This window comes from Pieris napi, chromosome 15 (assembly GCF_905475465.1).
Source record: "Pieris napi chromosome 15, ilPieNapi1.2, whole genome shotgun sequence".
Classification (NCBI taxonomy): domain Eukaryota; kingdom Metazoa; phylum Arthropoda; class Insecta; order Lepidoptera; family Pieridae; genus Pieris; species Pieris napi.
Window position 1 is genome coordinate 1212133 of NC_062248.1, and position 15556 is coordinate 1227688.

The following is a 15556-nucleotide window of genomic DNA, read 5'->3' on the forward strand; positions in this document are numbered from 1 at the left end:
ATTTCGAAGTTTCTCAATTCTAAATCCGCTAACTGGGGTTTAGGGTTAACTCTCTGATGAGCTTGTAGAAATAGTACAGTTTAGCCTTAGCAAGTTTTACAATAGATAGACTCATAAAGTTTTATACAAAAATAATTTTTATACACCCTCTTCCAACTGGCTCCATCTCTCTCTATCTTGATCATATTTCTCTCTCTATCTTCCCTTTCAACTTCTCGTCAGTCTAGCCCACAAGAGAGCGACCTTTCCTTCTTTTCCGTGGTGGCCCTTTCCACCAAGTGCATATAACAATAAATTTGAAGTAGTGTTTTGATCAGGTTATTTCTTTTGTTTTGTTTTGCTTTTGTTGTCCTAATGAAATAATAAGGCTAAGTGTGTTTTTCAATCTTACGTAATATTATGTCAAATTGGTCATACGGTGAAGGATTGCGACGTAACCGGAACGCAAAAGACCGACAAATCGACGGTGTGTATCCGGCACATTAGACTACAAAAATATCAAGGGAAAGTAAACAAAAATAAAGGCAACAGTACAAGTCCTAAACTGGAACATATAAAGAAAAGCTTTTGTAGACTTCAATACGAAATGTGGGTAGGACTAATAATCGTGAAGCTTATATGAGGGTATTGCAAGGTACGTTAAAAAAAATATATTCAAATTATTAAAAAACAATAGAAAATATAACAGTTGCGCTATAATCTTTGTATGTCTCGGCCTCAGATTTATGTATCTGTTTCATGTTCATTTGTCAATCTAATGTTGCTATCGACGTTTTGGGTCTGAGCCGGTTTCCTCACGATGTTTTCACCGTTCGAGCGAATGTTTTATCTGCATATTGAAAGTTCATTGGTGCACAGCCGGGGATCGAAGAGTCGCATATTGAAGCCACTAGGCCAACGCCCATTCAAATTAATATGCAAAAATAAACTCTATTCTTGATGAATACATTAATATTTACAAACATCATTTCCTTACAAAACGTACCTCTTTAACGACATTTCAAAAACATGGAACGCTAATCTAATTTGAGAAAGTTATAAAAATAAAGTGCCGACATCACCGTCACATGTTTTTAACGTTATCATTAGCAGTTGTCCCTTTTTAACATTCTTATAATGATATATTCGTCTCTTTTTAGAAAAATTCTCTGAATTACACAGCACTTTGTTGAACTGAAAAAAAATATTGAAGGTGAAGTTTTATTAAATTTTTCTCAGTTGTATTCTTCATTGCTGGAGGTCGCATACGAATGCCGAAAGCGAATCGTATCTTATTTCAGCCATACAATGCACAGAGGCGATGATAACTTGGAGAAACTGATCGTGGTTAGTAACACAGAAGGCAAAATATCACGTGGCCGTTCACCAACTAGATGGACCGATCAAGTGAAAGATTCATCGTCTTCAACTGTACACTGTAATAAGAGAGGCGCTGAAGGTAACAGGTAGTTCGCTCTAGATGCTGAGCTGCCGATAAAAGGGTGGGAGGGGGGTGGAAGGTCGTGAAGTCTCACGCCTGGTGCCTGCTGCCCTGCTAGTGATATCTACTTGGTTCGGTCTATAGCTTTCCTTAGCGCAACTGTTATAGGGAGACCCGTGAGAATCGTGACTTGGTCACACTTAGGATGGCGATCTTCATCGGGGTTTTTGCCTTCTACCCTGCTGACGATAACCAGCTGGTCCAGGTCCTTGTTCGCGACGGGCGATGTGACCAAAATAATTAGTACTCTTATATAGCATGTTCAGAGTCTCGAACGAACTAGAATAATTGAATAAAGATATCAAGTATGAAGTGATTTTCTTATTAAAGGCACCTTTGTTAACCAACAACAAGGGTTAGCCTAGTGTTTAGGTGAAAGATTTCCCTTCTAAAGTCCGTGCCTTTGAAGTCCAACACAAATAGATTATTGTGAAAAAATCTTATATTCAAGACAACATTCGGCGATGTGAAAGGGTCTACTGCTTATGAATAAACTAATAAACAAAAGTGTTTTATTAAAAATAAAAAGCTCGCATTAATAATAATTAATAATTAAGCCCGTTTATTTCCAATTTTGACATGTGTAGAATATACATATATTTGTTATATATCTCAGTTCGATTGAGCGGTCGCTTTTACAAAGTAGACTTTAATGTCGAAATTAAATGGCTGATGCCAAAAAACTTATTTATGACGTCAGTATTGCTGACTTCAATTATTTATCGGGAGGTCCTGATTTTGTTAAAATTGGTCAGGTTATCTCTCGTTGCTTGCTCTTCTTTTTCTTCCCCTAGGTCATTTCCACCGTGTTTAAATAAAGATTCTTAAATAGATATCATCATGAATTCAAAAAAGTCATAGCTCGACGATTTAAGCGCATTTCAGCAATCGTGCTTAAAAAGAGACTGCCACATCAAGACAGAGAGAATAGAGAGAGAGAATATAGAGAATATACAAGATAGAATAGAGAGAATATACAAGATAGAGAACGCGCGTGAATAAAAAAATACGGCGTACTCACGAAAAATATTGTATATTTTCAGATGAACTTGTAATTCACATAAAATCTACATGTATTATGTATATCGAGAAAGTACAATCTTCATTCGTAATCCCAGCTTAGAAGATCCGAAGCGTGAACGGAGGCATTCTAAGGATATATTGTGATTGTAATCTGAAATAGTACGATATTACGTCTCGTACAAAGTCTTCCTTCAAAACTCATATACATTTGTGACTAATATAATCCTCACTGTGACGGATCCTACTTCATAACGCACACATACTTAGGCGTAAGTAATTAAATAAAACTTATTTGAAGGGTATAAACGCGAACACACATTATTACAATTTGAAAAAGAAATCAACTTAATTAATCATTATTAATTTTGGCCGTAGACGTACCTCAAACACTGTTTTGACTGTATGTAAATTATTTCCTTTTTCATAAAGTAAAATAAAATCTATAGTTGAAATATTTGTGAATTTGTAATTACCATGAATCTACACAATAATTAAGTTATCTGCTGCGTTGTTTCATAACACCATGCGCCTATTTTATTTCAGTTTAGTAGTTTTTTGTTTTAGGTACATGGTCTTCACATACATCAATGGATACAAAATATTGTAAAAATTATTTTAAAGGAGTATGTATGTAGTTTCTTGTCCATTCTTCTCCATATGCAACTACCCTTTGAAAGAGGCAACTAAAGTCATTATTTTCAATATAAAATATTTCAATATAATATATATTATAAAATATATTATATCTAGTAATTTTAACTTTCAAAAGTGTTATTTAAAAAGGCCTAATTGAAATACATGATTTGACTTTGACTTTTTACATAACTCGACGTTTCGAGGGGTTTTCAGGCGCCATATTTAAGTTAATCGACCTGTGTTGTAAAGCATGCGAAATATAATAGAAAATTATCTTCTTATATTTAAAAATAATTACAGTATTCCGTGTGTATTTTGCTATGATAGCTGTATATTATCCCTTTATGATTTTATTTAAATGAACGAATAAGTATAGTAATTAAAACCTAAACATTTAACAAACATCAAATACACAGTATTTACAATTTTCTTAACCTAAATAGTAATAATTAAAAGATAATTAAAACAAATTTAAAATATTTTGTCCTAGTGTTTTTTGTTTTATTTTCATTATTATTTTTTTATATTTTAATTATTTACTAACTAACATAAACTAAGCTACATTTAGGGTAGAACAGATAAATCTGTCAAACTTAATGTAGAAAAAATACTGGTTAACTGAAATAACTTCTTGCTAATCATATAACTAATATCCATAATTCTAAATCTATTGTTTCCCTTCATGATCGCCTTCCTTCCTTCTGGGTCCTCCAAGAAAGGAGGATAACAATTCTTAAAAGGCCGGCAACGCATCATATGGCAATATGAGTATCCATGTGCTATCACTTAACATCAGGTGCCTGTAATATAAAACAGAGAAAAAGTCGCTTTGCAGTAAATAGTAACATAATACATTTGTCTACTATTAGCTAAACCTTGATCTGCTGGAACTTCTGCTCTTTTTTTTTTATTGGCTCTGGCATGATCTGTGCATTAGCCAGCGTCAAGTATAGGATTTTTTATAATTCGTGCTTGTCTTTAGAAATTCGACCGTGTCCTCCATGTACGGTCGGTTTAGGCACTCGCCCGGTACCGCACAACCCTCCCAAAGGCCGAGAACAAATTTAAATTAAATTAAAGTTTGCCCTCGAACCGGGAATCGAATCCGGTACCCCTCACATAGCTGCCACTTAATAAGACCGCTAGGCTATGAGGCCCCACTTCTCATCTTTCTCTTGCGTTAAGAAAATTTACTAATTATATGTACATAAATATATATTTACTCCTAGTACCTAATATCTATAATTTTGAGTGTTACTTTAATCGAAATTGCACTCTACTTGAAATAATTCAAACATTCCATACAATTTGGGACAACGCAGTGATATTTTATTCATGACGTTTCAGAGTTCGAAACAGACAATACGTAAGACGGATTCTTGTACATCTTTTGAATACAGGATTTCGAGTCCATTGGATTTTGAACAAGATCAAAGAGATAACGATAGTTGACTTGTTTACTAGTGTTCAAAGTTTCCAATTTGTTATTCAAACTTCAATCATCATGGAAATATGTTTTCCTGTTATCGCGGATTCTTTATTCCGTCTACCTGCACTAAGACTTAGAAGAAGAACAATCAAAAGACAATCATAAGAAAATACTTATACAGAACATTAAACAACGGAAACTTGCGTACCTGGGCCACGTGTTGCGCCATGACCGCTACCACCTCCTCCAAGTGGAACAAAGAAATCATGGCTTCGCAACCTTAGGGAGTGGATGCGACTGCGGAAGAGTTGCTGCATCTGGACATGACACGAAGAAGAAATTATTATGGGTAAATCTAGGGAAGACGGCAGGTTGGTAGAAGGAAAATATCATGGCTGCGTAAGGTTAGGGAATGGAAAGGTATTGCGACTGTGGAAGAGTTGCTGAGCCTGAGACTCCTGAAGTTGTAGGTTCGATCCCGGCTGTGCACCAATGGACTTTCTATATGCAAACATGAGGTATTATTAATTAAAAAAGGGGGGGGGGGGGGTGACAAATACTTACGCCTATCATATATGTACGATTAAGAAGCAAATAGATACAAAGTGTTCAAAAAAGCAAATTTCAGTCCAGAGTATTTTTAATTAATATTTAAAAAAAAAAATATATAATTTGCATGTAGTAATTTTTTTTAATTTTTTTCAATTAATATTTTTAATCAGGGTATTATTATATATGTATCACTATAACTTTCTTTTTTACTAAAGATGTATATATACTTTAGTGTCACATAAAAAATATACACATAAATAATTAATTGATTAAAAACAACCTAACGTTTGCATATTCTATGGGCTTCATACTTTACGATTGGTATAGAATTTATCTAATAATCATACCGGTGAAATGTTTAAAAAAATATTTTTTTTTAAATATTAATAAAAATTCTCTGGACTGAAATTTGCTAGGCAACCCATATGGATTATATTTATTGACATATTAAATTAAATATAAAATACGTTTCATTAAATAAGCATCTCGGTGAAGGTCGTTGTATATCGGGATCTTAGACCATTATTATAATAAACATATTGCAAGTGCAAGCCACCAGCTTATAAGCGACTGACTATATATTTCAGATACACATGCTTACGCGGGTATGTACCCAGGCGCAAAAAAAGCATGTGTGTATATATCTACACCTATATCCTATAAATATAGTAGGGGGTGTAGGGGAAATCGTGTATGTAGTATACAAACTTATTATATATTATTCATTGAATTTCTGATAATGCATAGTTTCATAATATATGTTAAAGTAGAAAACGGCTTTGTAAGATTTATCTCAAAGTTGCAAGGTGTCGCAATCTGTTGAAGCCAGCGCATTTGCATTAAAAAGGCTCTATTCAGTTACCTTGTTGAAGCGGAACGCTTTAGTCTTTAAGCAGAGACACTCCCAAGGTGTTTAGATTTAGTATAATATATAAGTATTGTTTTCCCAATGGCCTCAGAATTGTATGAGACCTCTACAATATAATACCATTGCTTACAATATTCTTAACCTAATAATAATAATGAAAAATTTATAAATACAAAATTAAAACAAATTTAAAAAGTTTGGTCCATGTGGTACCAAACGTGGTGATAGGTGTACCTTTAATGCGGAATTTCCTAGCTGTACTGCGATATTTATTCGTTAGAGAGGAAAGCATTAACTCTGCGTTCACTGGTACTATTTACCAGAAGCTTAAATCTTTAATTAGCGCCTGTGCAGTTGAGTCCCACGGCCCAAGAGTCTCTAATCTAAAGGGAACAAAATCAAAGTTGGAGGAAAGACGCTTATATTTGAACCGTTTATTATAGAAATGCAATCATTTGAACAGTACATCGAAAAGTGTCACTCATTTTTAACTAAAAAAACAATGTTACATTTTGCACATCATAGTCGATTAAGCATTGACGACACGACGACAAAAATTTGAGTAAGCTTAGGTAGGTACATTTAAGAGAGAAGGTCTCAAATAATATATAATCCTTTTAAAGTCGGTAAATATGTAATCGAAGCCATTAAATTCAGGGTTAGATAAAATATTAGGTACTCGATGACTCGGTGAACTTCGTATCAACTACATATATTTGTGTCAAAACTTAATTTTTTTTTTTTAAATTACTACAACTATGTTACACAAATTTCTCAAGACATCTATAAATATGACAATCATTTTGTATTTGTTAAAAGACAAATGATATCAAATAGGGACAGTGTTATATGAAAATTTAAATGACGTTTTTAGTATTTTTCTTTACTTATTCTTTTCGATTTAAACCTTCCCAGAAATTCCACAAATATTACGAGGTCATAAATAGCCAAATCGGTCCAGCTATTCTCGAGTTTTAGCGAGACAATTGAAAGCCTACTGTTTTTTAAATATACATAACTCAAATAGTATTCCAACGAGTGAAACCATAAGTTACCAAAAAAGTTTGAGCAAAAAGTTTATCTGATAATATTTTATGTCTAACATGACCCTATATAACTTTATTACCTCTACTCCAATGGCGAATGTAGTATGAAAAAGATACGACAAATAATAGCAGTCCCAATTCAGCTTTACATATTTTTAGCCGCCTGGTCCGGTCCGATACCTCGTAAATTCAGTATGGGAATAAATTGCTGGTTGTATGTAGTTCATAGAACGAATAGTGGTTCAATGAGACTTTCACCATAATTTGCTATTGAGATAAGTAAGTTTTTGTCCTGCCTAAGCAAGCTATTATTTATTATTTTTACAGTACCCTCGTTTTAAAACCATTGTGTTGGTTATTTTGTTGAAACTTTGTTAAATCAAAGAAGAGCGAAGCTTCCCTGTCACAGATCTCTGACTTATTAGGAGGCCTCAATCTGAATTCTATTATACATAGCCATAAATAAAGAATTTTGATTTTTTTGAATCTAGCCGTACTGCTATGTTCATAAACTGTGGTACGTTGCGTCTGATATCAGACCCGGTTTACACTTAATTTAGTTGACGTACTACCCTCGTCCAAGTAATCTCTATCCTGCCTAAGACAGAGGATCGCTTGAGGTTTGTTTTAGTGCAAACGACAAATACCGTGAAAGTTCCAATTGAAATTCCATTTTACTTTACACGTTAAAAGAAGAACATTTTTGGGCTTAATTATTTAATTTTTATTTCGACGACCTATGTCATTATGTGAGACCATTATAATAACAGTAGTGACATTCCAACACCATATGGGTCTTGGCCTAAGATTGCATCAGTTTCTTGGAACAGTTAATTTTCTATAGATTAGCAGAATGATGGAACTACTTTCCCTACATAAGAGATTTCTAAGTGATCCTAGATTTATAATACTTGCCTTCTGATAAACAATATACTACAAGCTCCCACCTCATCAGAATGCCAAATCATGAAATGACTGCTTCACGACTGATTTGAGAGCCACCGCCGATGCGAAAACCGCTGTGAGAGATCGAAAAGTGAGTTACAGAATCGCAGGGCTGCATAAGAAGATGTGCATTGTGCACATATAAACAAAAATGATTGCTGCGCTGTTATGATTCGAACGCACGACCTTGCACTTAAAGTGATAGTGTAGGGTTATCTACACGTAGCCTTAAGATCGTGTTTACCACAACTTCTACTCATTGGTATTACCCAGATGGTTATCCTGTCGTCCGACTCCTTATGTTTAAAATAAGCCAGTGCACGTCCTGGGCAGGCGTCAATCAGAAATCAATATATTCTACGGTCGATCCAAAGCACTACTGACAGGTTGACGTATTGACATTGACAATTCATAACCTCTAAGATGTCTGTGGTAAAACGTGTTGCCATTCTAAATAAATGAATTCGATTCTCTTTTAACATTATCTCTCACACTATAAAAATCTTTAAAAATCTTATCTCGGTCATATAATATTAAACGATTAATTACATCTGAAAGCTAATTTTGTTTAAGTAATGTTCAGTTTTTTACGTCAACAATAAACTCCAGAGACAAATAACAATTATTTACACGCAAATGACCGGTTGGATAATTCTAAGAACATAAAACTTCTTGAACTTACACCCTTATATTTAGTTATAAGGGATCATCGAGCTCCCAACGATACAAGGGATCCCAAACAAATAAAGGAATCCTTATTTAATCAAAATTTAAGATCAAAACTTTGCATCAGGAATAAATTTAATTACGCCGAATGGAGAGAGCTTAGCGATTTTTAACGGAGTGGCTGGATTTTCGTTGATTTCAAAAGCGATAGTTTTATCTACAGCTTCGTTTATTTAAAAGGTTTGAATTTCAATAAGTTTGAGAGCTTATTTAGTGTTCAGTACTTATCTAGATTACATGTTAAGTATATTATCGCTAGGCATTGATATTTGATGTAGTGTATGGTTTGATTGATTAAAATAAAAATAATCGTTCATATCGTATCGTACATATGGTTATTATGTATTTTTCCTTCACTAAGGGTCTGTTTCACAATGTATGGATGATGTACCAAATAGATATGCAACATATAAATTATTTGGAAGATAAATTGTGCTATTTGACATTCATCAGACTCCATAGCTTATGATGGACTTTATGTGACGAATAGCGCTATCTGACAGTCGTGAAACGCAACAATAGTGTTTTTCCTACCAATAAGTAATAAATTGCTAATTTGGAACTTATGTAGAACTTATCCGTACATTGTGAAACAGACCCTAAGTATATAAAGAGAAAAATGGTTGACAGAGGTTAAAATGCATCTATTTTAGAGTTACTGGCCTGACCGCTAGGCTTTTTTAATTTAAGTAAATGTAAGAATATCAAATCAGTGGCGCTACAACATTTTTAGTTCTGGGCCTCAGATATCTGTATCTGTTTCATGATCATTTGTTAATCTAATAGGCAAGTAGGTGATCAGCCTCCTGTGCCTGACGCACGCCGTCGACTTTTTGGGTCTAAGGTATGCCAGTTTCCACACGATGTTTTCCTTTACCTTTCGAGCGAATGTTGAATGTTTTTTTTTAATGTAAGAATGCCTGGACATTTTTTTATAATAATTTGGTAATAAATATAGCCTACAACTACCTGAGAGAGTACGCTATAATATAATGTAGCATTCTAATAATTAAATAAAACATTGTTAAAATCGATCCAGTGATTTTTGCATTTTTTTGTCACATACAAAAGTTTAAATCTTTCTAATAAGCTTCTAGTAGATAATGTTAAATTTGTTCACAACTAGAATACGGCCAAGAAATGTTGATATAAAAACATTAGTTCATTTTACATTTAAAATATTTCTATGAAAATGCCGCAGGCAACTGAAAGTGTTTTGAGTTATTTAAAAACTAACGGAAGGATAATTTGGAACATTTTTATGCAGCGCATACAGAGTTGTGAATTTGCATGAATTTAGATTCTCAGTATTTATTCTTTATGTTCAGTGGTTAGCATAAAATAAGACTGGTCTTTATTATATTTTTTTACTAGGCATGATGAGTGATGGCTTAAGAATCGCCATACGATGAGGATCGACGATACATATGAGGCTTGAGAATCGTATGCGATTGCTTGATTTAAATCTTGTCTTTTCATGAAACAGTGTTTTAATTTCGCACTTAACACTTACAATCAAGAAATGCACGGAAACCAAAATGTCTTAGACTGACTGATCACCCACTTGCTTATATAGAAGAACTTACAGTAAACGCATAAGACGCGCCAAGATTAGTGCCCATTTTTATTATCTGATACATCTTAAGTAAACAGTTTCATAGTTATTTTACAGATTCAAATTTTTATAGTGTGAACTACATTTCTGTTTTTGTATACATCAACAAAATACATAAAAACTGTACAAAATAATAATAATTTATTATTTTGTAAGCATTGGAGCCTGATAGAGGTACCAGAGTAATGGGCAAAAGACATTTAAATTATTAAAATGGTAAATGGTAATTAAAATAATTAAAAAAGTATCCAAAGCAAAGTAGGCTTTTAAACAAATGTTGAGAGAATGGCCTCAAAAGGCAACCATTTATTTATTTATAACCTTATATCAGAATACAAAAAAAATATATAAATTATAACTGTTATTTTTCCTTAATCTATGATACTTGATGCTGTGTGCCTACGGGCAAAGGCCTCCCCCATTGTCCTCCATTTTTCCTTATTGTAAACCAATCTCGTCCAGGTCTTAGTCTTTCCTGCCATTTCCACGATTTCATCGGCCCACCTCTTAGTTACCATAGCATGTAACAATTTTGCTCCATTTCAATTTTAGTACTTTTGTTTTATACACAACGTCAGCAACGTTGTGTTTAAAAGACAACCATAAAGCTTGTTGCTAAGTAATAAAATATTTCATTTCTTTTAATCAATTAATATAAAACTGTTCTCTGTTATGTAAATTTCCTGTGTGTAAGATTAATATCAACCGAAAATTGCATAATTATTTACCTAAAAAAATATACAGCGTTTTATTTCATGTCATATAGCAGGCCTATCGACAGACTCGTAAAGATAACAATCTCGGAACCCTTATGGGGTCAACCCTAAGGACTGGGATAGTGATAATGTTGAACCCTCGTAAAGAAACATAGATTTGTTTAAAATTTGTTTTATATATAATATGTACATTTTAAGCGTATTTTTATTTCGAAATCTATTGTCGTACAATTTCACAATTGCTTTAAGAAATTTTGTGCAACCAACACGTCGAAGAATAAGATTCGAATCAAAAGGCTCAGTGGTTTCAGTGTGCGGCTTTAATCCCTGGAGTCATAGGTTCGATCCCCGGTTGTGCACCAATAATAATAATACTAATTTATTTTCTCCCATATAACATTTACAACAAACAATAACATTACAGTTGAGAAGGTATTGGGAGACTGGTTTCCAAACCAGGTAAGATCCTGTGATATGGGTAACCAGGCTTCCATTCCACAGCAAAGTCATATTGAGTGGTAACAAAAAGTACATACATATATGGGTAGGCAAACAAATTTAAAACAAAAACAAAACAGTCAACTAATTAGAAGTTAGTACAAATTGTATGGGCGTATGTGAGGGTGGGTGAGTGTGTGTTTGTGTCTGTGTATGTGTAAGTGTGCGTTTATGTGAGAATGGATTTTCTAATACCAATGGAATGGAAACCAATGGATTTTCTTAATTAATTAATTCTTAATTAATTATTTAAAAAAAGGTGACATTTAAATTGAATTACTTTTATTAATTGATACAATGAAAACCTTAATTTCTCCTGTATACAAATACACCAACAGTTAAACCTAGTTTCGCGAGTCTTGTGACATTCGAAATGAGATAATGTTGGAACGCGTCGTCAAAAGCAATAACACTTGGTGTACTTTGTTTCAGGGCCAATACGATAAATAGGGTTGTCAAAAAATTAAAGTTAAAAATGTGGCGCTACAACCCTTCCCTCAAATTTCTCATAGGCGAGTTTCGCCTGCAGTGCCTGATGACCACGAATAACATACACACAACGATCGAGTATGTGTTTTTATAGAACAATGACAACCGGACAGGAAGCCGACTTGATGTATAGTGATACCGCCGCCTATGGACACTCACAATGCCTGAGGGATCGCGAGTGCGATGCCGGCCTTTAAGAAGTGTTTAAATGCGAACTGACAAATATATTGTTAGCAGTTGTGAACCCACAACCTCAGAGTTGAGAGTCGTGAGCATCACACTGCTTCCTACTCTATAATCTATGGGTAGCCAAAATGCCTTTTACGTAAGTTAATACTATTGCTATTCTATTTTATGCAGGCGCATATAAATGTTACATTGTATAATGTCGAAGTAAAATATTACAATGAATACTATTTTTTTTAAACATTTAAGGTTTATTGAACAAAATAATAGTACCTATAATGAAATAAAAATAATGTGATGTAAATTCCAAATGATATTTAAACCTAATAAGGACGATAACAGTAGGTCTGCCCGTGGCCAATTTCACGACCCTGGGGCGAAGGTTGCCGCGTAGGTAGTCCAATGGAGGCGCAAAAAAACATGTGTATCTGTGTAATAAAAAATTAAATTAGTATTAAAATCCATTACGGATTTTTGGAACGAAGTTCCTTATCGCGCGTTGTGAAAGGGGGCTAGACGGAAAAAATTCTTACGAAAAGTTGTCACGACACTTTTTTGCTATTTGCTATTGTAATACACCGGTTCTCGTCCGATCACCGAAGTTAAGCAACGTCGGGCGAGGTCAGTACTTGGATGGGTGACCGCCTGGGAACACCTCGTGATGTTGGCTTTTTTTTTTCGTCGTAAGATTGGTGTCGAGAAAATCTTTCATACTGTTATGATACCAATTAACATATATATTAATCGAAAGGAATTTCGTTCCATCCGGGTGTCCCTTGACACCTCTAAAGTTTTTTTTTATTAGAGAAGAAATCAACACTTACTGAAGATGTTATTTGCAATCCTTTATCTATACATCTCATTTTATTGTAAATGATAATGCTACCCTAAAACCGTATAACCAACATTTTATATATTTAAACGAGTAAACATTAAATCTTTTCGGCAGTAGAGATTTATTTATATATCTCTTAACAACATATACAAGAAAATATGACACACATAGACATCAATTAAATTAAAACATATTTTTTTTAAACTGGCAACTACAAAATATAAAATAAGAAGAAATAACTAAAACTGAATAGAAACTTAAACCTCCTTAAAAGCGTGATACACAAAGTTACGATAACTAGGAAGATTGTTGTAAAATATATCGATATTTTCATCAATTTTAGTAATTAAGTTGTAATAATTATGTCACAGCCCTACAATGCGCAAAATAAACTCTGCCGCTGATACATATTTATCAGACGTTTAACCGAACGAAAACATCACCAAGTAATCCTCTCTCATAGAATAACAAAAGGAATGTAAACTGAGACGTGTTTGTTACATTTGAACTTTACGAGAGCAACGCCATCTATTGTCAAAATTTGGTGCCGATTGTCTTTGACCGTTCTAATACCATTTTCTCACAATAATCATCATGATTCAATACAACACTTTTTTAATACTCTAAACTGTCAAATGAAATCAAAGCATTGTTAAGTGCCTTTAACTAATCCGCTATTTTGCTAGTATTTTTTGTTTAACAATAAGCAAAGAATTGCTAGCAAAATCTAAAATTATTATTTTTTTATTTTTTGTAATATTTATGTTTACCATAATTCTCATTTATTTTAGAGTAACATATACTGCAGATATAGCATTATATATAGAAATAAATATAAATAAATTGTATTGGAAAGATACACTAAAGTATTATGCGATTTTGATTATCAACACTGAGGTCATCTTTTCGAAGTCCAACCTCTTCTGTCAACATAATATTGACTCTACGTACTTTGCCTAAGAAATAGAAATGTGTTGGACCATAAAAACATTAGAGTCATACCTACAATGCCTACGTATCAGTTGTTAGAACAAAAAATGTATTAAATTGTGTTATTTATCGTAAAATTAAAAATACAAAGTTTCAAAATAGCAGAATATTTTTACAATACCTAACATAATCTCATACAAATTGTCCACTTAAAAAAGTCATTTCTAGACGTTTTTATGTAAAGAATGTCGTCTTCAATGTTCAAGAGTTCCAGACAGACAATTTAATTCGACGATATCATCATAAATTCCTGGTTCAATCTAAATTTTATTATTTGAATTGTAAGCAAAATTTTTAGTGACAAACTTTATTAATCTGCTTGTCTTGATGCTGGAAACTTAAACATATACAAAATATATGTCGCAGCCAACTAGGGTAATTAACCGTTCAATAACAGCCTAGCCTCTTTACTAAACAGCGCCATTTAACTAGCGGCCTGAGTTATATTCGGCCGTAGCATTTATTACAACATTTTACGCTGGCTTTTTCTCTCGACCTACACCTTCTTCTTTGCCGATGAGTAGGGATGTGTACCGATTCAAATTTAATGACGAGGAATAAGTAATACCTGTATCTTACATTCCATAGTAAACATATTTTAAACTGGCTGGCTAATGCTTAGGCCATTCGTACAATCATAGGAAAGAAATATTTAATTAAAATATCTGACAAGAATTTTTTTATTGAATATATTTAAATTGTAACTTATAAGTGTTCTTACGCTTTCTCTTAGTCTTACTACACTTTTCCATACTATTTTTTATTAAACTTTGGAAAACATCCTCAAATTTGTTGTTTTCCGACACTTTATTGACAGTTTGGAGTAGGTGGCTGAAAATGGAACTAAATTGAACATTCATTCAACTTCAGAACTTGAATCAGGGCAAGTAACGTCATCGATTTAAGTCATTTGCAGCTGTTTGATCAAATGGCTGAATAAACGGCGCTGTTTAGTAAAGAGGCTAGGCTGTTAATTGAACGGCTAATTAAGCTAGTTGGCTGCGACATATACATAACGTTGAACTAATTACGTGGTAATACATTGGCCCTCCAACCTTGTCGGTCTTAGATTACGTCTGTTATTTTAAGATTCGTAGTGTTACAGATTATCTACTTCATGATCGTTGTATGTATTAGGTATAGATTTCTTTATTGGGCCTAGTAACAGTGAGTCGTTCATAAGGAAACTAAAACCGAGACATATTTAAGATCGTATTAATCTTACGAATAATCGATAGTTAGCAATTATACGTGTATCATTAAGGGAAAACTTGCAGATTTGTGTTTTGTTTTGGAACCCGGAGGCATCGTTATTTCTTTTTCTGTTACTTATGAGTTCCATCAATCTTTTACTTCGAAAGAACATCATTAATTATTGTTCATGTTCTGTATCTTTTCCTGTTGGTATAACTGGGGTAGTTGGTCCGTGACTTCGTCCACTTTAATTTCGGTTTAATATCCTTATTTCATTATTTGAGTATTAAATTATAATTTATTAGTCCTAAACAATACTGAATTATTG